Source organism: Heptranchias perlo, chromosome 26, assembly GCF_035084215.1.
Source record: "Heptranchias perlo isolate sHepPer1 chromosome 26, sHepPer1.hap1, whole genome shotgun sequence".
In the NCBI taxonomy this organism is placed as follows: Eukaryota; Metazoa; Chordata; class Chondrichthyes; order Hexanchiformes; family Hexanchidae; genus Heptranchias; species Heptranchias perlo.
In genome coordinates, this window is record NC_090350.1 from 32,735,992 (window position 1) to 32,759,490 (window position 23,499).

General features: G+C 43.8%; 1 long non-coding RNA gene across 2 annotated transcripts in view; it reads right to left on the minus strand.

Moving 5' to 3' along the window:
• Window positions 1–12,095: 12,095 nt before the first annotated feature.
• Window positions 12,096–23,499, minus strand: part of LOC137342860 (uncharacterized) — a 54,634-nt gene continuing 43,230 nt past the window's right edge. For both annotated transcript variants that reach the window (XR_010967375.1, XR_010967374.1), the window contains 2 exons: window positions 19,267–19,377; window positions 12,096–12,602 (listed from right to left, as the gene is read on the minus strand). This is a non-coding gene — a long non-coding RNA (uncharacterized lncRNA). The remainder of the gene's footprint in view (window positions 12,603–19,266; window positions 19,378–23,499) is intronic.

The window sequence follows — 23,499 nt, forward strand, 5'->3', positions numbered from 1 at the left end:
GGGATACTCCTTGTCGCCGAGGAGCCAGCCGTTGCCGGCGTTGGGTGCCTGGAGAATGGGCAGGACGGTGGACTCCCTGAGGACGAAGGCATCGTGGCAGCTGCCGGGGTATCTGGCGCACACGTGTAGGAATCTCTGGCGGTGGTCACAGATGAGCTGGGCGTTCATGGAGTGATGCCCCTTCCTGTTGATGAACAGCCCTGGCTCATGCGGAGGTGCCCTTATTGCGATGTGGGTGCAGTCGATTACACCATGTACCCGTGGGAAGCCAGCCATGGCATGGAATCCAACCGCCCTCTCCATCTGGCTGCGCTCGTCCATGGCGAAGTTGATGTAGTGCGAGGCCCTGCGGAACAACCCATCGGTGACCTGCCTTATGCACTTGTGTGCAGACGACTGACAGACCCCGGTGATGTCCCCGGTGGCACCCTGGAAGGATCCGGATGCAAAGAAGTTGAGGGCAGTGGTGACTTTGACGGCGACAGGTAAGAAGATGCTGCTTGGTCCATCAGGGAGCAGCTCGTCGTTAAGGAGGCTGCAGATGTCGGCGACTACCTGCCGATTGACTCTGAGCCGACGTATGCACTGCTCCTCGGAGAGGTCCATGAAGCTGAGCCTCGGTCTGTACACCCTGTGCGGAGGGTAGTGCCTCCTGCGACGCATCTCTCTCTGCGGTTGCCCTCCCTCCTGCTGTGCAGGTGGGTGTGCCACAGCACCGTGTTGGGGGGCTCCACGTCTCCGAGGCGGACGGCGTGGACTGCGAGGCTGCTGGGGCTGGTCATGCTGTTCGTCCTCCGAGGATGTCAACGCACCACCCATCTGGCAGGTGTTGGTCTGAGGGGTTGTGCAGGGTAGGTGGGTGGTTCCTCGCACTAGGGCTGCGGTTTCACATCGGTCTGTCCTCTGGCTTGGCGGGGGGTGGTGGAGGGCAGGGGTTGTCCTACGTGACGCGGTGGCCTCCTGCGTGGGTGAGGGCTCTCCCACCCGCTGTGGAGTGCACCTTGGCAGCTGCCACAGGCTGCTGGCTGGAACACGACCGGTTGAAGGGAGACTGTTTCCCCCAGTGTGTGAAACTCACTGCCTTGAAGCTAAAATCCCACACTTCCTGTTTTGACAGCTGCTTCAGCTCATTTAATGACCTCAACAAGCAAGGTAAGTACACTCAAGTGGAACCCCGCTGGCTTTAATTGCCTGCGGGATTCCCACCAGCGGGGCCTGCGCACGCAGCCCCGCACGTCAGCGCGGCACCCGGAAGTGGCCGGGATCTCGGCGCGATCCGGTCACGTGACTGGATATCGGGATTTTCGGGGCCCCCCCCGCTGGACACCCGCAGGAAACCCGACGCTAAAATCGAGCCCAAAGAGTTAGTATGCAGGTAAGGCAGGCAATTAGGAAAGCAAATGGCACGTTGGCCTTTATTGCAAGGGGGTTGGAGTACAAGAGTAAGGATGTCTTACTACAGTTGTACAGGGCATTAGTGAAACCTCACCTGGAATACTGTCTACAGTTTTAGTCTCCTTATCTAAGGAAAGATATACTTGCCTTAGAGGTGGTGCAATAAAGGTTCACTAGATTAATTCTGGGATGAGAGGATTGTCCTATGAAGAGAGGTTAAGTAGAATGGCCCTATAATCTCTGGAGTTTAGAAGAATAAGAGTTGATCTCATTGAAACAATAAGATGATGAGGGGGCTTGACAGGGTAGATGCTGAGAAATTGTTTCCCCTGACTAGAGAGTCTAGAACGAGGGAACATAGTCACAGGATAAGGGGTCGGCAATTCAAGACTGAGATGAGGAGGAATTTCTTCACACAGAGGGTTGTGAATCTTTGGAATTCTCTACCCCAGAGGGCTGTAGATGCTGAGTCATTGAATATATTCACGGCTGAGATGGATAGATTTTTGGACTCCAGGGGAATCAAGGGATGTGGGGATCAGGCGGGAAAGTGGAGTTGAGGTCGAAGATCAGCCATGATCTGACTGAATGGTGCAGCGGGCTCGAGGGGCCTATGGCCTATTCCTGCTCCTATTTCTTATGTTCTTATGTACATTAATATAGACAGCAAGGGAGAGGTGTTGGCCCTCGCCCCGTTCTCACGTCTTTCACGAGTTATTCTCCTATCTTCGCTTATGCCCTCTTTGAGTTCATCTTGTCCATGAGACCCACCTCCTGCTGCCCATATCCTATTTAGTTTCACTTGCCCATCACCCTTATTCTCATTGACCTACATTGTCTCCCGGTCCCCCAATTCCTCAAATTTAAAATTCTCATCTTTGTGTTTAAATTTCTTCATGGCCTTGCCCTGTCCTATCTCTGTAACCTCCTCTAATTCAACAGCCCCCCCCCCCCCACTCCCAAGCTTTCCATTTCTCTCATCTGACTCTGGCCTCCTGTGCATTCCCCTCCCTTCAACCGACATTGGAAGCTGTGCCTTCAGCCGCCTAGCCCTCTTGTTCTGGAATTTCCTTCCTGAGCTCCTCTGCCTTTCCACCTCCCTCTCCCCCTTTAAAACCCTCCTCTTTGACCAAGCTTTTGGTCACCATTCCTAATATCTCCTTCTTTGGCTTGGTGCCCAATTTCTGATTATGCCTCTGTGTAGATCTTTGGGATGTTTTTCTACATTAAAGGTGCTTTATAAATGCAAGTTGTTGTTAGTAACACCGTGAGAGGTCATCTAAAATAATAATTATGATGGATTTGGCAGTACTTTCTTACTCAGCAGTGGTAAAGTAAGGCTTCAATAATTTCATTTTCAAATGACCTTCGCTCTTGATGCTATCTCTGTGAGGCTGACATTCTGTTTGACTGTTTATGAAATAGTAGATTTTTTTTTTTTGCTTTGCAAATTTTCCTCCATCCTCCTCTCTTGACCATGTTGAGTCCTCCTGAGGAAAAATCCCACACGGACTGTTTACCCTTTGGTCACTCACCCAAGTAGCCGTTCTTTATGTGTGAATCTGAACAGTGCTTTCGGACACTGAGGTCCAAGAATAAGACCTCCCTAGCAGTGGAATTTTTCTGATGAATAATTTAACATCAAAAAATGTAGTTATGATTTCTATGGCATGCGATTAAAAAAACGATGCTGTCAAATACTTAGTGAACCCCTCTTTGAATAATGCAATCAAAATATTAAGATAAAATAGCATTTCAAGCTGTAATTATAAAGACTTTAGGCAAAGCACGCTCCAGAAAATGTGCTATATTTCACTGTCACTTTCATGTTGCCTTTCAATTTGTTCAGATGAACTGCAGAAAGTAGAAAACAAATGAGCCTGAAAATCAAAATCAGGGAACCAGGTGGTGTGATACATTAGTGATCTGCACCAAAGGCCACTAGAGCCAGTGCTGAATTCCAACTTCAGCTGATAGCGCTCCAACTTTTCCCAGATGGTGAAGGAGAAGATCGCAGCTGAGTATCAGCTGCAGCATGGAGGACAGATGAGGTCCTGAGCCCAACAAAAACGAAAGGGAATCAGGGCTACCAGCTCAGGTATTACATAAGTGCTCCCTACTTAGAACAGAGCAGCTGCAGAAATGCCCATAGTCACCTGTCCATTCTCTTGGCCAGAGGCCTGTATGGATAGACTAAGAGGTCAAAAGGGAGAGAAAATGCAGATAAAAAGTACACTGTTTTAAAAAAATCAAGTTCCCCAGCTCACTCAGTTGGTAAAGCCAATGGGTTACCGAGCCACAGAGAGCGGGAAGGTGCCAGGTTTAATTCTATCTATGTTGAGTTAGCTGATCTTAATCGGGGTAGCAGAAAAGGCGCTACAAATAGACTTGGAGGTGAAAATCAGCAAGCGTTCCAACTCCTGATTGTTATCCAGTGATCTTTACTAGCATGCGTGGACTTTGGGTAAGGACAGGACCTTGGCTCAGCTGTGATGCCCCTTATGGTCAAATAGCCTGTTGACATTCATTGTCCGAGCTCACCATATAAAGAATGGTCACTTGGTTGAGGTACCAAAATGTGACTGGTGCCCATGTAAGAATATTAGAGTGACTTGAAATTTAAATGTAACACTTCAATTTTTTTATGTATTGAAAAAACTCTAACCTAATGGCACTGATTGTGAGGCACTATGCAAAGTATATCCAGTCATGCCAGCTAGACTTCATCTTTTTCATGAAAACTCCAATATCAGGAACACTCATCACAAAGGTTAACTGTACTTGATTAACTTTAATCAAATGAAAGTCAGACTGCTGTTTTGGTTTAAAAAATACTGGCTAACAACTTTCCCTGAAACTCAGCAATTTTACCCATGAGATTTAATAGTGAATTTGTTTAAAGCTAATCAAATGTTCACTTTAAACAAATGGTCCCATTAATAGACGATGGGCCATTAACTTTTTTTGGTTGAATCAGAAAAAGCTTTGCTTATAATAATTACTTAAACCAAATATTGCAAAATTACTTCAGAAGTTAAAGCACTTAAAATGAAATGCATAGGCGACAGCAGTCAAGTTACTGTATAATTATTCATGAGTGCAAGCTTCAGAGTCATTACTGCTCTATTCAACAAAAACTACACGCATAATAAAATCAATTCTTCACATTTTCTCAAGAAGGACGTTATTGTACCACAAGGTGACTGACCTAACAAAAAGGGAGTCCCAACTGAAACACACAGAGAAGCTAATTTCTCCACTAAACTTTCCAATTATCATTAATATGTAGTATATTCATTTATATTATTTAAACATTTTAAAAATAAGTTTTAAAATGTAGCCTTACCTCATTTTATCTTTTGAAATTCCAGTCATGTTAACATCAGCCTGGATGGGAGAAAAAAATATATAATAGCATTCAAACAGACATTAACAAAGAATCCATTCTTTAACGAATCGCTATTCCTAATCTACAGGCTCCATCTGCAGGAATTGTAAAAGAATTTCATTAGAAATTAAAGTAGACAGAAAGTAAGAATGTTCATTTATATAATGTCTTTCATGTTCTCTGGATGTCCCAAAGTGCTTCACAGCCAATGATTACATTTACATTGTAGTCACTTTTATTATGGTGAGTAAAGTAGGCGATTTGCACACAAGGTCTAACTTACACTTATTCATTTGTACTCCCTCAATCTGTTTTCGTTTGTTCTGAACTAACCAGATTCCTAGTTATTTTTGAAGTAGTTTCTAATCCTGGTGTGATGAAACTCTATTTCTTATTAATGTTAGCTTTGTGGATCCTACTGCATTCTGCTCCTCTTTTACATGCCCAAGAACTCTCATTTATCCAACATCAGAGTCTCCCATTTACCCGCTGCTGAGTTCTCACCATCTTCAGCAAGAAGTGCCGAATGGATGATCCATCTCGGCCTCCGCCCGATATCCCCACCATCACAGAAGCCAGTCTTCAGCCAATTCGATTCACTCCACGTGATATCAAGAAACGGCTGAGTGCACTGGATACAGCAAAGACAATGGGCCCCGACAACATCCCGGCTGTAATGCTGAAGACTTGTGCTCCAGAACTAGCCGTGCCTCTAGCCAAACTGTTCCAGTACAGCTACAACACTGGCATCTACCCGACAATGTGGAAAATTGGCCAGGTATGCCCTGTCCACAAAAAGCAGGACAAATCCAATCCGGCCAATTACCGCCCCATCAGTCCACTCTCAATCATCAGCAAAGTGATGGAAGGTGTTGTTGACAGTGCTATCAAGCGGCACTTACTCACCAATAACCTGCTCACCAATGCTCAGTTTGGGTTCCGCCAGGACCACTCGGCTCCAGACCTCATTACAGCCTTGGTCCAAACATGGACAAAAAGCTGAATTCCAGAGGTGAGGTGAGAGTGACTGCCCTTGACATCAAGGCAGCATTTGACCGAGTGTGGCACCAAGGAGCTCTAGTAAAATTGAAGTCAATGGGAATTAGGGGGAAAACTCTCCAGTGGCTGGAATCATACCTCGCACAAAGGAAGATGGTAGTGGTTGTTGAAGGCCAATCATCTCAGCCCCAGGACATTGCTGCAGGAGTTCCTCAGGGCAGTGTCCTAGGCCCGACCATCTTCAGCTGCTTCATCAATGACCTTCCCTCCATCACAAGGTCAGAAATGGGGATGTTCGCTGATGATTGCACAGTGTTCAGTTTCATTCGCAACCCCTCAGATAATGAAGTTGTCCGTGCCCGCATGCAGCAAGACCTGGACAACATCCAGGCTTGGGCTCATAAGTGGCAAGTAACATTTGCACCAGACAAGTGTCAGGCAATGACCATCTCTGACAAGATAGAGTCTAACCACCTCCCCTTGACATTCAACGGCAATACCATTGCCGAATCCCCCACCATCAACATCCTGGGGGTCACCATTGACCAGAAACTTAACTGGACCAGCCATATAAAGACTGTGGCTACAAGAGCAGGTCGGAAGCTGGGTATTCTGTGGCAAGTGACCCACCTCCTGACTCCCCAAAGCCTTTCCACCATCTACAAGGCACAAGTCAGGAGTGTGATGGAGTACTCTCCACTTGCCTGGATGAGTGCAGCTCCAACAACACTCAAGAAGCTCGACACCATCCAGGACAAAGCAGCCCGCTTGATTGGCACCCCATCCACCACCCTAAACATTCACACCCTTCACCACCGACGCACTGCAACAACTCACCAAGGCTTCTTCGACAGCACCTCCCAAACCCATGACCTCTACCACCTAGAAGGACAAGGGCAGCAGGCACATGGGAACAACACCACCTGCACGTTCCCCTCCAAGTCACACACCATCCCGACTTGGAAATATATCGCAGTTCCTTCATCGTCGCTGGGTCAAAATCCTGGAACTCCCTTCCGAACAGCACTGTGGGAGAACCTTCACCACACGGACTGCAGTGGTTCAAGAAGGTGGCTCACCACCACCTTCTTAAGGGCAATTAAGGATGGGCAATAAATGCCGGCCTTACCAGCGACGCCCACATTCCACGAACGAATTTAAAAAAACTCCATACAATGAACCAAAGCATCAGTAATCATAATATCAGCCCTATATAAAAAGAGGGCTTTTCCTAGTTGGTATCCCATACATTAGCATTATGGGGTAAATTCGTTGATTCCAGCATTGAGCTGGGGTTGGAGAATCGGCACTGCAGTGTTGTAGCCGACCCTCCCTTTGTGCGCATCTCAATGCTGAAATCACCAGAGTACTGAATTTGCCATAAGGGTAGTTCACACATGACCTCTTTTTAATGACATGTCTGACTTTCACTGGCATTACACATACATTAAGGCATTATTCCATATTTTAAAACCTTACTTTTTGATTGGAAACCACAAATATAGCTCAAAGTGAATAACATTTGTATTTTACCAATGTCAAAAACTCTTTCAAGTTTGTCACTTCTTTCATGAGTTAGTGAAAGTATTGCAGGCAGAGTGAAATACAGACAGAGGGACAGGTCAACTTAGTTAAGAAGTTCTTTAAGATCCTACTAAATTAATTCATTCTTTCTCTAGATGCACTGGCTCACACTGGGGAATGATTCCGTGTCCATTGGCAGCTCTATGTTTCCATGGGTGCCAGCAGTCTTCCAGTACTTTACCCATTGATCATCCTTTATGTAGACAGTGGGTACCAGTAGCCTATTTAATTCATGAGGGGCATCACAGATGAGCTTGATCCTGTTCTCACCTAACATCCACTTATGTGCTCTTTCCCAACAGAAGTCATTGGGTTGCTATCAGGAACAAGATCTTGGCTCATTTTCCCCCTTGCTACCTCATGATGCTGAGATCAATTGTAACTAAACATGAATCAAGAACTGAACCTAGAACGATCTGCTCTGTATGTCTTGGTGCTATATTAAACAGTGTCTTCTTTAAAAAATTGATGGCCTCTGGTCCAATACGTATCGACTTTAAAATTCTCACCCTCGTGTTCAAATCCCTCCAGGGCCTCTCCTCCAGCCCTTCAACCCTCCGAGAACTCCATGTTCCTCCAAGTCTGGCTTCTTGTGCTTTGTCCACCATTGGCGGCCGTGCCTTCAGCCGTCTAGGCACTAAGCTCCCTAAACCTCTCCGTCTCTCCATCACTCTCTCCTCCTTTAAGACCCTCCTTAAAACCTACCTCTTTGACCAAGCGTTTGGTCACCTGTCCTAATGTTTCTTTCTTTGGCTCGGTGTCAATCTTGGTCTGATTACGTTCCTATGAAGCCCCTTGGGATCTTTTGCTATGTTAAAGGTGCTATATAAATGCTAGATGTTGTTAATTCTAAGTAATGGTGTGAGTTATTTGTAAATGTCATAAAATGCTGTTTGAAAGTCATAATTTTTTTAATTTTTTAAAATTCGTTCACGGGATGTGGGCGTCGCTGGCAAGGCCGGCATTTATTGCCCATCCCTAATTGCCCTCGAGAAGGTGGTGGTGATCCGCCTTCTTGAACCGCTGCAGTCCGTGTGGTGAAGGTTCTCCCACAGTGCTGTTAGGAAGGGAGTTCCAGGATTTTGACCCAGCGACAATGAAGGAACGGCGATATATTTCCAAGTCGGGATGGTGTGTGACTTGGAGGGGAACGTGCAGGTGGTGTTGTTCCCATGCGCCTGCTGCCCTTGTCCTTCTAGGTGGTAGAGGTCGCAAGTTTGGGAGGTGCTGTCGAAGAAGCCTTGGCGAGTTGCTGCAGTGCATCCTGTGGATGGTGCACACTGCAGCCACAGTGCGCCGGTGGTGAAGGGAGTGAATGTTTAGGGTGGTGGATGGGGTGCCAATCAAGCGGGCTGCTTTATCTTGGATGGTGTCGAGCTTCTTGAGTGTTGTTGGAGCTGCACTCATCCAGGCAAGTGGAGAGTATTCCATCACACTCCTGACTTGTGCCTTGTAGATGGTGGAAAGGCTTTGGGGAGTCAGGAGGTGAGTCACTCGCCGCAGAATACCCAGCCTCTGACCTGCTCTTGTAGCCACAGTATTTATATGGCTGGTCCAGTTAAGTTTCTGGTCAATGGTGACCCCCAGGATGTTGATGGTGGGGGATTCGGCGATGGTAATGCCGTTGAATGTCAAGGGGAGGTGGTTAGACTCTCTCTTGTTGGAGATGGTCATTGCCTGGCACTTATCTGGCGCGAATGTTACTTGCCACTTATCAGCCCAAGCCTGGATGTTGTCCAGGTCTTGCTGCATGCAGGCTCGGACTGCTTCATTATCTGAGGGGTTGCGAATGGAACTGAACACTGTGCAGTCATCAGCGAACATCCCCATTTCTGACCTTATGATGGAGGGAAGGTCATTGATGAAGCAGCTGAAGATGGTTGGGCCTAGGACACTGCCCTGAGGAACTCCTGCAGCAATGCCCTGGGGCTGAGATGATTGGCCTCCAACAACCACTACCATCTTCCTTTGTGCTAGGTATGACTCCAGCCACTGGAGAGTTTTCCCCCTGATTCCCATTGACTTCAATTTTACTAGGGCTCCTTTGTGCCACACTCGGTCAAATGCTGCCTTGATGTCAAGGGCAGTCACTCTCACCTCACCTCTGGAATTCAGCTCTTTTGTCCATGTTTGGACCAAGGCTGTAATGAGGTCTGGAGCCGAGTGGTCCTGGCGGAACCCAAACTGAGCATCGGTGAGCAGGTTATTGGTGAGTAAGTGCCGCTTGATAGCACTGTCGACGACACCTTCCATCACTTTGCTGATGATTGAAAGTAGACTGATGGGGCGGTAATTGGCCGGATTGGATTTGTCCTGCTTTTTGTGGACAGGACATACCTGGGCAATTTTCCACATTGTCGGGTGGATGCCAGTGTTGTAGCTGTACTGGAACAGCTTGGCTAGAGGCGCAGCTAGTTCTGGAGCACAAGTCTTCAGCACTACAGCTGGGATGTTGTCAGGGCCCATAGCCTTTGCTGTATCCAGTGCACTCAGCCGTTTCTTGATATCACGTGGAGTGAATCGAATTGGCCGAAGACTGGCTTCCGTGATGGTGGGGATATCGGGAGGAGGCTGAGATGGATTATCCACTCGGCACTTCTGGCTGAAGATGGTTGCAAACGCTTCAGCCTTGTCTTTTGCACTCACGTGCTGGACTCCGCCATCATTGAGAATGGGGATGTTTGCAGAGCCTCCTCCTCCCGTTAGTTGTTTAATTGTCCACCACCATTCACGACTGGATGTGGCAAGACTGCAGAGCTTTGATCTGATCCGTTGGTTGTGGAATCGCTTAGCTCTGTCTATAGCATATTGCTTCCGCTGTTTAGCATGCATGTAGTCCTGAGTTGTAGCTTCACCAGGTTGGCACCTCATTTTTAGGTATGCCTGGTGCTGCTCCTGGCATGCTCTTCTACACTCCTCATTGAACCAGGGTTGATCCCCTGGCTTGTTGGTAATGGTAGAGTGAGGAATATGCCGGGCCATGAGGTTACAGATTGTGCTGGAATACAATTCTGCTGCTGCTGATGGCCCACAGCGCCTCATGGATGCCCAGTTTTGAGCTGCTAGATCTGTTCTGAATCTATCCCATTTAGCACGGTGGTAGTGCCACACAACACGTTGGATGGTGTCCTCAGTGCGAAGACGGGATTTCATCTCCACGAGGACTGTGCGGTGGTCACTCCTACCAATACTGTCATGGACAGATGCATTTGCGACAGGTAGATTGGTGAGGACGAGGTCAAGTAAGTTTTTCCCTCGTGTTGGTTCGCTCACCACCTGCCGCAGGCCCAGTCTAGCAGCTATGTCCTTCAGGACTCGGCCCGCTCGGTCAGTAGTGGTGCTACCGAGCCACTCTTGGTGATGGACATTGAAGTCCCCCACCCAGAGTACATTTTGTGCCCTTGCTACCCTCAGTGCTTCCTCCAAATGGTGTTCAACATGGAGGAGGACTGATTCATCAGCTGAGGGAGGACGGTAGGTGGTAATCAGCAGGAGGTTTCCTTGCCCATGTTTGACCTGATGCCATGAGATTTCATGGGGTCCAGAGTCAATGTTGAGGACTCCCAGGGCCACTCCCTCCTGACTGTATATCACTGTACCGCCACCTCTGGTGGGTCTGTCCTGCCGGTGGGACAGGACATACCCAGGGATGGTGATGGAAGAGTCTGGGACGTTGGCTGAAAGATATGATTCTGTGAGTATGGCTATGTCAGGCTGTTGCTTGACTGGTCTGTGGGACAGCTCTCCCAATTTTGGCACAAGTCCCCAGATGTTAGTAAGGAGGACCTTGCAGGGTCGACTGGGCTTGGTGTTTTGCCGTTGTCGTGTCCGGTGCCTAGTGGTCCGATGCCGGGTGGTCCGTCCGGTTTTATTCTTATTATGACTTTTCGTAGCGAGATTTTACAACTGAGTGGCTTGCTAGGCCATTTCAGAGGGCAATTAAGAACCAACCACATTGCTGTGGGTCTGGAGTCACATATAGGCCAGACCGGGTAAGGGCGGCAGGCTTCCTTCCCTAAAGGACATTAGTGAACCAGATGGGGTTTTACGACAATCCGGTAGTTTCATGGCCATCATTGCTGATACTAGTATTTTAATTCCAGATTTTTTTATTTAATTAATTGAATTTAATTAATTAATTGAATTTAAATTCGCCAGCTGCCGTGGCGGGATTTGAACTCATGACTCTGGATTTTAGTCCAGGCCTCGGGATTACTAGCCCAGTAACATAACCACTATGCTACCGTACCCAAGAATTCTGAGACTATACCCTTATACAGTTCTTTCCTGCCTGAGAATAAAGTGGGGAACATTACAGTTCACTCTCCCAATTATAGGCAATTCCCCAGATACCATTGCAAACCTGTGGAGAGCTGACACAAAGAGGAACATGCTGGTAAATTATAATCATGCAGACATCCACATTGTTGTAAGCGAATACAGATTTTTTTTCAGAAATGCTGAATCCATCCATCTGAAGAAACTGTTTGGTTTACAATACTGTCAATCACAGTAGTTGTTAGTGTGAATGTAACAATTCAGCTTAACAGCCCTATCATACCATCAGCTAGGATACAGGAACATTAAGAATGCATGCCTTTTGTTTGGTGGAAAAGATTTGCCAGAAATTGGTGGCAGTTAGTGTATAGTGATCCTTATAAATAAACCATTAATTTCAACAAATAGCACCATCATAGGTGAAGTCAATAACATGCAGCCTAATGAATAATTCAGAACCTACTTTGCATGTGTTTATTGTTCTCGTACAGTGTGCAGTAGAAAGACCTACACTGTTGTGAGGCACAAAATAATGAGCTTTTTCAGGAGACACCGAAATCTTTGACATCACAGAAACACTTCATGTACAATTAACTGTTTCATTACCAAAGACCACGTTTAGCCCCATTCGCACTGCAGTCCCAGTCCCTTAGAGATGCCATATAAAGCGTCATGATTACAGCTATGCAAAGTGGAGGCGGACTTTAGTTATTGGCGGCGCAATAGCATTGTGTAGTAAATGAGCAATGACATTTCTAAGAGAAGACTTGTTTTGAAGGAAAAAAGGAGAAATGCAAAGAAAGCTCTGCACCATCTGCTGAACAGGTTCTTTGTTTTCTCTTTTGTAATGCTGATGCTTGGGCTTGAACAGCTGATGCTCGGCTTCTTCTACCCAGCTCGAATGATTAATGGTTTCAGGCACTTTCTCATCGCTATCCAGTTTGTTTCTTTATGAAATCTAGAAACAGGAAATCACATTAACAAAAAACTGGGACATTCCTTTTTGAAAACAGCGTAAAATATTTGCAAAATCATACTGAAATAACAAATCATATTGTGCAAATGTTAATCTCTGTTAATTTTTTAAAAGTTGCAAAGGTATTGTGTACAAATTGAGGATTAGATTAGATGATGGTGGTGATTGGACAACATTGAAAGCTATTCTTCAGACTGCAAAAACAGTAAGGAGTGGTCCTCTGTCAGTGGCCATTTCATTAACAGAACAAACACTTCATTTCGAGAAGTGGTCAAATAGTAACACCAGTAGATATAGAAAAAGCCTTTTTGTGACATTTCTGCACAATAATGGGTAATTATTTTACTAAGAATGGAGATGTTCATTTTCCTATTTCCTGATACTTGGTACAGTATGATTTTATTTGTGTCGTAGAATTTTTCTTTCAATTCAGAGCTTCCGTCATGGCTCAGTGGGTAAGTGCACAGTGGGGTGTAGTCCAAAGCCAGAGATGTCCCAGGTTCAAATTTGGGTCTGTGCTATGTTGGCTGATCTCAGGCTTGGCAGTGTCAACAATTAGCCTTTATGTCCCTCTGCTAGGAAGGGAAAAAAAAAGTCCCACGCTTGGTAATCCCTGCTGGAAATTGCACATGTATAAATGCTGGTTGAGGACAAAATGGGGCTCAGGTGTGATTGCCTTCTGACACTTACTGTGTGGGCACTTGGGGAAGAATGAACACCTAGGGAAGTACAGCAGGGTTGCAAGTTCCAACGGAACATAAACCAGCATGAGTTTTTTGTACTCGTGGGAAGGGGAGAGGGGAAGAAAAAATATATATATATCACTTGTAGAAAAGCAATTGCGAAAGACTCAACCTAAATTGTATTTATAATCAATTCACATCTTGCCACAAACAAGATTATCTTTTTGCTGAAATTAAAAGCCGCTGCATGTCAAACTAATCACTCGGCATTAGGTTGTTCGGGTTAATCTATAATTGCTGCCTGAATCAAAGAAGACAGCCTGCAGTGATGATGAGAGACGACTGCTGCGAATGTAGCTCAGGGAATCATTAGCTTGAGCTGATGGTGCAGTACATTATTAAACCTGAATGCAATTCTTCCCAGTGGCCACTTACAGAGGGCTTATTAGTGGGCAATAATTAGTTTTAGTTTCAGATACCAACTGTGTGAAAGATAATGGCTATTTTGCCCCACAACAAAGAGTGGTTTACAGGGTAATGGTGACTTTATTTCCCTATGCAGGACCCGAGTACTCTAAGTATGGAATAGGACACCAGCCAATTGAGACCATTTGATTCAGTTTTAATTATTGGAAAACACACTTTTTAATTTAGGGACAGTCAACATTCTAGAATAATCTGCCAAAAAGATTTCAAAAAATGTATGTAGTGAATATGCTTTTTTTCTCCCCCCACGATATTTTAAATTGCGCAAGTTCGCAGCTTTTTCTACCATGGGCACTAAGGAGATTGTTAATCATTTTATTACATTATCAATGATAAAGATGCCTGAATAGGCCCTATTTGTGCCGAAACGCTTAAAAAGAGTTTCAGAATAAGGTCGAAGCCAAAATATTAATGACGAGTGAGTGATTTGATGAAAAAATGATTACAGGTGCATTTTGGAATTTAGTCCTGGGTAACACTTTCAGCCCTCATTTTGAATCCATCAGAATGGTGTTATACATAAGACATTGTGACGTACTTAAAGAAAAAATATATTAACGTGTTCTTTGTCTTTCTTTGTCCAACCGTCTGTGTTAATTCAATCAAAGGTGAACATAAAGGCATGCTTTCTAGGGAGGTGAGGACAGGACACAGTTACGACTGTGGGGAATGTTGTGGTAGAAGTTGAAGTCAAGTGTTGAAATAAACATTACCATGGCTCAAGAAAACTCTCTCTCTCTATATATATATATATTAATACAATTTCTGTGCTTTTAAATTGCAGAATCAGGCCGGAATCAATATTAAAGAACACTGACACGGAGGAGGCAGTGATTCTAATGCAATGTTATGAGATGATAATATTTACATAGTATTAAATCTATTCACAGCACTGAGTCATCACCATTTACATGATTAGAAGTTCTTGTTTCTGCCGTATTCAGAAAAGGTACAGGAATAGTATTACCAATAACTTACTACCTTAGTGACCAGGTGCCCAAAGTTTAAAAAGCAATGAATAACATTATAATTGTAATAACACATGCATAATTCACACGTGTGTAACACTTTCATATCATTCCATCTCATACAAACAATTGCAAAATAATGCATTTGTCCCCGTTTAAAAATAAACGTGTAACTCTCTCACTTTCTGTTTATAATACAGAAAAACATGTTAACAGTTTACACTCTAGATGGCAGCAGCATCTTACCACAGAATCTATCTGGTCATCCCTGTTTCCTTTCCATCACTGTGAAAAGTACTTAAAGTAACAAATCATTTTACGATAAGCATAGCAAAAATTAATAACGATATAGCGGAGAGGTAAAGCTGTGCTTATCATGAAGGTTTGTGCTCATATTCGAAGCAGCATTGCGAGCAGTAGCGTGGAGCAAAAAAACTAAAATGGCAATTTATTCGGAGATATAGGGGATGAAATCCGTCTCGGGCAGTATCACAAAATGGGCAATATGGAAAGAAAATTGGGCGAGGTGTAAGATGGGCGGCCGACTTACTATTACCTATTTTGCAATACCGCCTGAGATGAATTTCACCCCCACAAGGTCGAAACATTGATTCTGCCTCAACCACTCCTCTTATGTCAACTGAAGCCCTTTTGAATATTATAGCAAACAGAATAAAGTACATAGTTATTGGCATTTGTGTTCCAGTACCCACAACGTTGACTAACTCATCAACATTATGCTCTTTCTGTCATATCAACGGGGCTGGTCTTCCCCTTGTGTGCAAGTCATGTTTAAACAGCTAAGAACTGGTACTAATTCTTCCTGAGTGATAATGTGCTACTGTCGCTCAATTTTTCTGGGACAGCTCATTTGCATATTTATTCACAGATCCAGGTGCAGATCGGGGCAAATGTAAGGATCACACTAGTTGTGGGACAGGAAATTTATGTGTAGATGAAATTTAAGGGGATAGGGACAATGGCAGGGGAGAACTAACATTCTGAAAACATTTGTAAAGGCTCAAAAGGCATCTTAACCCATTAGCAGTCTTTGCCAAGGTTGAAGGGGCCAGGGATTAAGTGACATACTTGAGGCCACAACTGACTGCTTCTGTCACATGCTGTGCCAGCCCAATGGTGCATACCAGGAGCAGATGTCCTTATAGCAGATGGCACTGTTCTGCATCTTGCTCTGCTGAAGCAAACCAAGTGAAGGCGCTTCCTCACATCTGTTGCCAGGTTGGTGTGACAATGCCTGCAAGTATGGTTGGAGGCATTTAGCCAGGAGCTGCCAAACCGGCTTTACTGTCTGGTGAATGCCTGGCACATCTTCTTTGATGCAGTTCCGCTATGCTATGATTGACGTGCTTTTGAAGAACCATCCAGTATAACAGTTAGTCCAGCTTCACTCATATCTGTGCCATTGGGCCTGCTGTCACAAGCTACCTAAACAGTTGGAGGCTCCATTTGCACTAAACATCTGCTGAGATGAGGTCTGGTTACTTCCATCTGCAGATGTGGATGCCTGAGCACCAAGCATCTCTCATGCAGCCCAATCTGCTTGGTATCCCTTCAGTGGTCTATCGCGTCAGATAGAGGGATTCCCTTTGGGTAAATCATTGAGGTCAGTAATGGTGTTGTGGGCATTTACGTGCATTATTCTGTGCTGATAGTCACCCACAAACTGAATGTTGATTGAGTGGAATTCCTTGCAGTTCATATATGGGGCACTGCTGTATATTGGAGCATGTAGAGTTATTTGCTTTCAATGACATCTTGGACTTTAGGGAATCCTTCCATTGGAAAGAAACCTAGTGCTTCCTCCTGTTCCTCTCTCTTGCCACGAGGAAAGTGATGTAGTTGTTTGATTTGATAAACAATGCATCAATCACTTACTTTGTGCAACAATGCACTGCAGACTGACAGATGCTTCTGATTGTTACCCTTCTCAAATGCTGCTTCATGCTTTATAATGCCCACTTTATATGGGTGCTGTTTGCACCTGGCCCATGTCTGGCATTAAGGAAGGAAAACAAGCAGAGGACATCTAAATGTTACCTCCGTTTCATTTTAGTTGAATTTTCATCTTGGCACTACACCAGGAGATATTACTGCCACTTCCCACTGTGACCTATCCAGAAACATGTTGTTGAGTGTACCGGAGGAGAGACCCTGTGTAACCAATTTTTCTTATTATCAAAGTCTAATGGGGCATTCTGAAAATCAGGACAATAGGATTGCGCTTGTTCTTTCCCTGAATTCCACACCCTAAGTGATGTGAATCAAGCTGCACCTTCCCTCCATCATAAGGTCAGAAATGGGGATGTTCACTGATGGTTGCACAGTGTTCAGTTCCAATCGCAACCCCTCAGATAATGAAGCAGTCTGTGCCTGCATACAGCAAGATCTGGACAACATCCAGGCTTGGGCTAATAAGTAGCAAGTAATATTTGAGCCAGACAAGTGCCATGCAATGAACATCGCCAACAAGAGAGAGTCTAACCACCTCCCCTTGACATTCAATGGCATTACCATCGCCGAATTCCCCACCATCAACATCCTGGGGGTCACCATTGATCAGAAACTTAACTGGACCAGCCATATAAAGACTGTAGCTACAAGAGCAGGTCAGAGGCTGGGTATTCTGCGGCGAGTGACTCACCTCCTGACTCCCCAAAGCCTTTCCACCATCTACAAGGCACAAGTCAGGAGTGTGATGGAATACTCTCCACTTGCCTGGATAAGTGCAGCTCCAACAACACTCAAGAAGCTCGACACCATCCAGGACAAAGCAGCCCGCTTGATTAGTACCCCATCCACCACCCTAAACATTCACTCCCTTCACCACCGGCGCACCGTGGCTGCAGTGTGTGCCATCCACAGGATGCACTGCAGCAACTCGCCAAGGCTTCTTCGACAGCACCTCCCGAACCTGCGACCTCTACCACCTAGAAGGACAAGGGCAGCAGGCACATGGGAACAACACCACCTGCACGTTCCCCTCCAAGTCACACACCATCCTGACTTGGAAATATATCACCGTTCCTTCATCGTCGCTGGGTCAAAATCCTGGAACTCCCTACCTAACAGCACTGTGGGAGAACCTTCACCGCATGGACTGCAGCGGTTCAAGAAGGCGGCTCACCACCACCTTCTCAAGGGCAGTTAAGGATGGGCAATAAATGCTGGCCTTGCTAGCGACGCCCACATCCCATGAATGATTTTAAAAAAGCTGTTTTGGGTTTACATGAAAAACCTTAATTTTGCCATCATTTGTGCACTTAGAATTCTGAGAAGTTTTTCACCTTTTTGAAGGGGACTTATAGCAAAGTATGCATCAGCTTTCCCTTAAAGGAAATGGACACATTCACTCTTGCCACCCACTGGACAGCCTAGTGGACTAATTGTTCTATTGGAGTAAGGGTTAACTAGTACAGAAGTTCTGCACATGTTCCTCACTGTAAGCACTGTATTGGTGATTTACATTAGTAAGACCTGATAGTATTATTTTAATGAATTCGCAGTTTAAAACTCAATTGTTCCATGTATCTGAGTAAAATTAACCAAATATTTTTTACTATATTAGCTGATCTCCCACAGCACTACTCACAGATAGTCATGCTCTGCAGCATATTTATGATGTTTAACTGCTAGGATGGAATCATGTTTAACCTGGCCTGTTCCTTTAAGACTACTGCTCAAGTCCTCCCTGTAGGAAATGGTCTAAACAGGCACATCCTGAAGTTAGTTCGAGACTATTGGGTAAAGGAAGTTTCGATAGATTGGCTGCTGCTTGGAAATCGTTGTTTCTTGCTCTTGGGGAGAGGTCAAGTTTTCAGTCAGAAAATACAGCAGGAAACGTCATTCTTTCCCTTTTTTAAACTTTTGATACTGCCATTTTGGGTTTCCCCTCACACTCATTGTGAGTTATCTGGAACTCAGTGTTTTCATTTTAATCTCCCGCATCAGTTCTGAATCTCAACTTTTGGATTTGGAATAAAGATGCAATTAGTTTTACAGGCAGCTGTGGAAACTTTAATTTCCTTGAAAGAGACAAAGTGGTGTTTGAAGTCTGAATCTGGATCATTATTTACAGCTACAATTTAACTCAACTGTGATTTGAAGGGCAGGGGAATGGGACTAATTGGATAGCTCTTTCAAAAAGCTGGCACAGGCCTGATGGGCCAAATGGCCTCCTCCTGTGCTGTATCATTCTATGAAATGTTGTGCATAGTCTCATATTGTTTTGCTTACATTCCATATCACACCTCAATGTGGCACTGAGGCATTTCAAGATTTCGTATTTTTTTCCCCTTTCACCTCCATGATGCACCTTGGGATGTTTTTCTACATTGAGGCGCTATATAAATGCAAGTTGTTGTACAAAGATGCGAGTCATGCTTACATTCTACCATCAGTGCACTTAACTATCATATTTCAATAATATTAGTGTTTGTTTTTAATCCCAAAGTTAAGATAACCTCAGATGTAATAACAAGTGACACTTGCCGGCAGTCTGACACTTGGGCGAATTCCATCCATGTATGAAAAGCTTTACAGCTTCATTAGAAAGGGAAAAGAATCCAGCAGATACTATGAGATCTTGAATGAAATGAACATCTGGAAGTACAGATTGAATGTCACAAAGTTATAATTGATAAAATTGTGCAAGGACCGTGTGATCTGTCAAGAGGAAATAGATGTAACTATCCAGGCACAGAAAACAAATAGCATCTCTGAAGTAATGATTGTTTAGAAAAGGAATTGAAGGCTTAATAATGAATGTAGTTTGAGCAAACCATTCTACCCAAGCAGACATATTACCAATAGCTGCTTTGCTACTTTAGGCAGCATCACCTCGAGTGTTATTTAGAACAGATTTTCCCCTGACATCCAATTAATGCATAAAGTTAGTATTTGTTAGTGTAATTAGCCACCAGCTATTTTTGCTTGTATTTTTTTTACCTTTAAATAGCACCTGTTTGCTGCTTAGTTATTTCTTGTCTAATGAGTCTGTCAAATCCACGGAGTGCTGGGACTGAGCATTTCACTCGGGGATGTCTAGCGCTTCATTTACAGATTGTGCAATTTAGATTTACGACAAGAGTATTGTCCTCAAGGCAGAAAATGCTGTAAACTCATATCTGGGCTGTTAAAAAAAAATCCACAGAGGTTCAATATCATTTACATTTTCCTCCTGTTAGCTTTATGGATGTTTTAAATCAAAGAAGTTAATTCCTGGCACTGTGAGGGTAGTCACTGAAATGGAAATTACCTACTGCTTTTGTTCTACAACTATCAAGGCCCTAAACCCACAGACTTTTCACACGCGTGAAAATAAAAGTAGTGTTATGCCTCAATTGGTGTCGTTTTTTTTAAATTACTGTGGACAGGATATGAAGCTGAGGGCTATGAAATCTGGAAGCCACTCCACAGTGGCACAATCACTGTGAATAACTTTGTGGGTTATGTAATTGTTGCATTCTCCATATTTCATCACCACCCGCCATGTATTCTGTCTCTGCTGTAAAAGTGTTGAAAAATCAGAATGACTTTGAGATTCTCAACTCGATTTTGTCGGGCGGGTACCAATTTCTGCAGGGTGATGTAGCCAGACACAGCCCATCGTTACATCATGATATCAGGCCCCTAGAAAACAAGTCACACACTTGCCAAGGTTAAGGCATGTTACGGGGCTCATGGGCAATCAATCAAATGGACCTTCTTCAACAGTCCACAAGGGCTACTTCAATGGCAAAAAATGGGTGTTACTAAAAATTTTCCAAAACACATTCCGAATTCACACTGTGGAAAACAAGTAGATTTACCAGTGTGAGTTGTCACTGTCACTACGGCACCTAGGTAAACAGTGACCGTATCAAAAATAAAGTATTGTAAACATTCAATACCAAAAAGTTCAGCTGTCTAATACGATACTTATAATCCAAATTATAAGGGTCCTACAATTAGGTTTAACATGTTATACCAGACTTACACAGATTATTAATCTTGTTTAGAATGAATGCAAAACCAAATTGCATAATTTTGGGTTAACTTATGAATAACTGAATTTTGCTCTATTTGGATTATTTCTTGTACACTTCTGCTGCATTTTAATGCTTTCTACTAATTATTATGGTGCTTCTGTTTACTCATCTTAAATAGTTAAAGGAATTATTTAAGGTGGATTAACATCTAATCCGGTGAAAAAACCTATATCCTTGAAATTATGCAGTGCAAATGCTTAATATGTTGACAATGGCATTCCTGTGATAAAACAGGGTGCTTTGTCCACAGTATATTTTTATTCTGTCTTTTCTTCACAGTATTTTCGGGGTTAAAAGCAATAACCCTGTTTAAGTGCTGTACGTTTCATGATGCTAGTGCAAAGAAACAATAATGCGAGAAAGGTATTTTGGCACATCTTGCTTTAACTCATAAGAGATACAAAAAAATGTGAAAAAAAACTTGCAAGGGATATCAAAGCCAACAGTAAAAGTTTTTAAAAATGTATAAAGAGAAAGAAAGTGGTAAAGGGAAAATGTGGGCCCATTGAAGATAAATGCAGGCGAGACAATAATGGATGATAAGAAAATGGCAGACTTGTTAAATGCATAACAAGTTTCCACTTCCCTTTTCACAGTGAGGAAAACAATAGACCAGTGGTACAAGGGAACCTAAAAGTAAGTGAAGAGGAGGAACTTAGTGCATTTAATATAAGTAAAAATATGGTAATGGAGAAAATAATGGGACTTTAGATAGACAAGTCTCCAGGACCTGATGGTTTCTAGCCCAGTGTATTAAAGTAAATAAGTGAGGAAATTGCAGATACATTAGTCACAATTTTGAAAAGCTCTCTCGATTCAGGAATTGTACCTTTGGATTGGAAATTGCAAATTTCACTTCATCAGTTAAGAAGAAAGGGAGGAAGAAACCTGCTTCAGGCTCCAGGTGTGGCTGCAGCAGGTGACATAGCTCGGTAACAGCTTCCTTTGTGAAGGACCGGCACCTGACACATTGCTAGTCGGTTGAGGTAGGAGAAGTGCTCCCCAAAGACCTACAGTATGTATGGCTTCCTGTACAGTGCCCTCCTCCTCCATCTTCTCGCAGCTGCTCCTGCTCTCTCCTGTCTTCTTGACTGCTCCCCCTTATCCTCCAGCCCCAAAGGCTGACCTGCTAGACCACCCATGCATTATAACTGTTTGCAAAGCAGACAAAAGCCGTCCAGCATCAGCTCAAAGTTATACCTAGAAGTCAGAATTCAGTTGTGGAACTCAGAAAATAGCCAAAAGAAGGCCCAGAAGTTAACCAGCAGCCTCAGAGGACAACCCAGCAACTAACCAATATGGAATGGATGATCCCTTTAAACAGTGCTCCTGCAGGGCGAGTTTATCACTGGAGTAGACCAATTTCACTAAAGGGATCTATAACAAGTGTAGGACATTAAACATTATATTGAGGCTTTTAAATGCTTCCGGCGCACAACCTGAATACCTACTGAGCAGCCCGATCCAACATGGCGGGCGGTGTACTTCAAGTGTGGAATTAGTGCAAGCACATTATCCGTATTATTGGACCTGTCCTGTAGTCACCTGTACAACATGTACAGTGCAATCAAGTAACTAGGCCCAGATATCCAGTCGCAGAGTGTGAATTAATAGGGTGAACGACCTGCAAACTGCTTGATAGATTATCTTTTTTATCACCTAACAGTTTTCTCAGTGAGGCAAAAGAAAGACATTAAAAGAGCAAACGAATAGTTAAGAGTGAAAAGACAAGGGAGAGGCCCCACACAAATGAAAAGGCAACAATATGGGAGAAATTGGAGAAAGAATAAAAACCTGCACATACAAGATCTGCAAATCCTTGCCTATAGGAGCAGTCTTTGATACTTAAAAAGGGAAATATCTGAGTAAAAAGCAAAAATGCAACAATTCCTCTGTTTTATTCAGAGATTCCTATCTTATTGGTGGTATTTTAAATTTAATCAAGTTTTCTGATCTCCACAGAGACTTTCATTTTTGGCATCTCTAAGCTGCTAAACTGATATTGCTGTCTAAACCGCTGGAGTAATTTGTACAGTTATGGTCATCTAATGACAGAAAGAATATTATTGCCCTTGAGAGCTTGAAGGGGTGAGAAGTAAAGATGATGCAGTTATCAGAAACTTAAGCTATGAAGAAAAGAAAATTGGACTTGTCCTCTTTGGAAATCAAGAGACTTTGATGTGGCCTAATTGAAATTTTCAAGATTTTTGAAGCAAATTTACATAGTTGATACAGACGGATTATGGTGAAGGGTTCGAATGTCAAACAATAACAACTTGCATTTATATAACGCCTTTAAAATGGAAAAACGTCAAAAGGCTCTTCACAGAGTCATAATAAGACAAAAACTGAAGCTGAGCCAAAGAAGGAGATATTAGGAGGGATGGCCAAAAGTTTGGTCAAAGAGGTGGGTTTTAAGGAGGGTCTAAAAGGAAAAGTGGAGGGTGGAGAGGCAGAGGTTTCAGGGAGGGAATTCAAGATGGCTGAAGCACAGTCGCAATGGTGAGATGAAAAGGGGAGGAGGCTGGGAAAGAGAGTCAAGTTAAAAATTAGGAGTAAGGAAGAAACCCAGCTGAAACTTTTTCCAAAAGGTACTTGTGAATGAGTTATCAGGGATGGCCATTTAAGCCGAAAGTATGAATGCATTCAAGAAGCAAAAAGGTGTGATTCTGGAGAGAGAAAGGATTGAGGGATA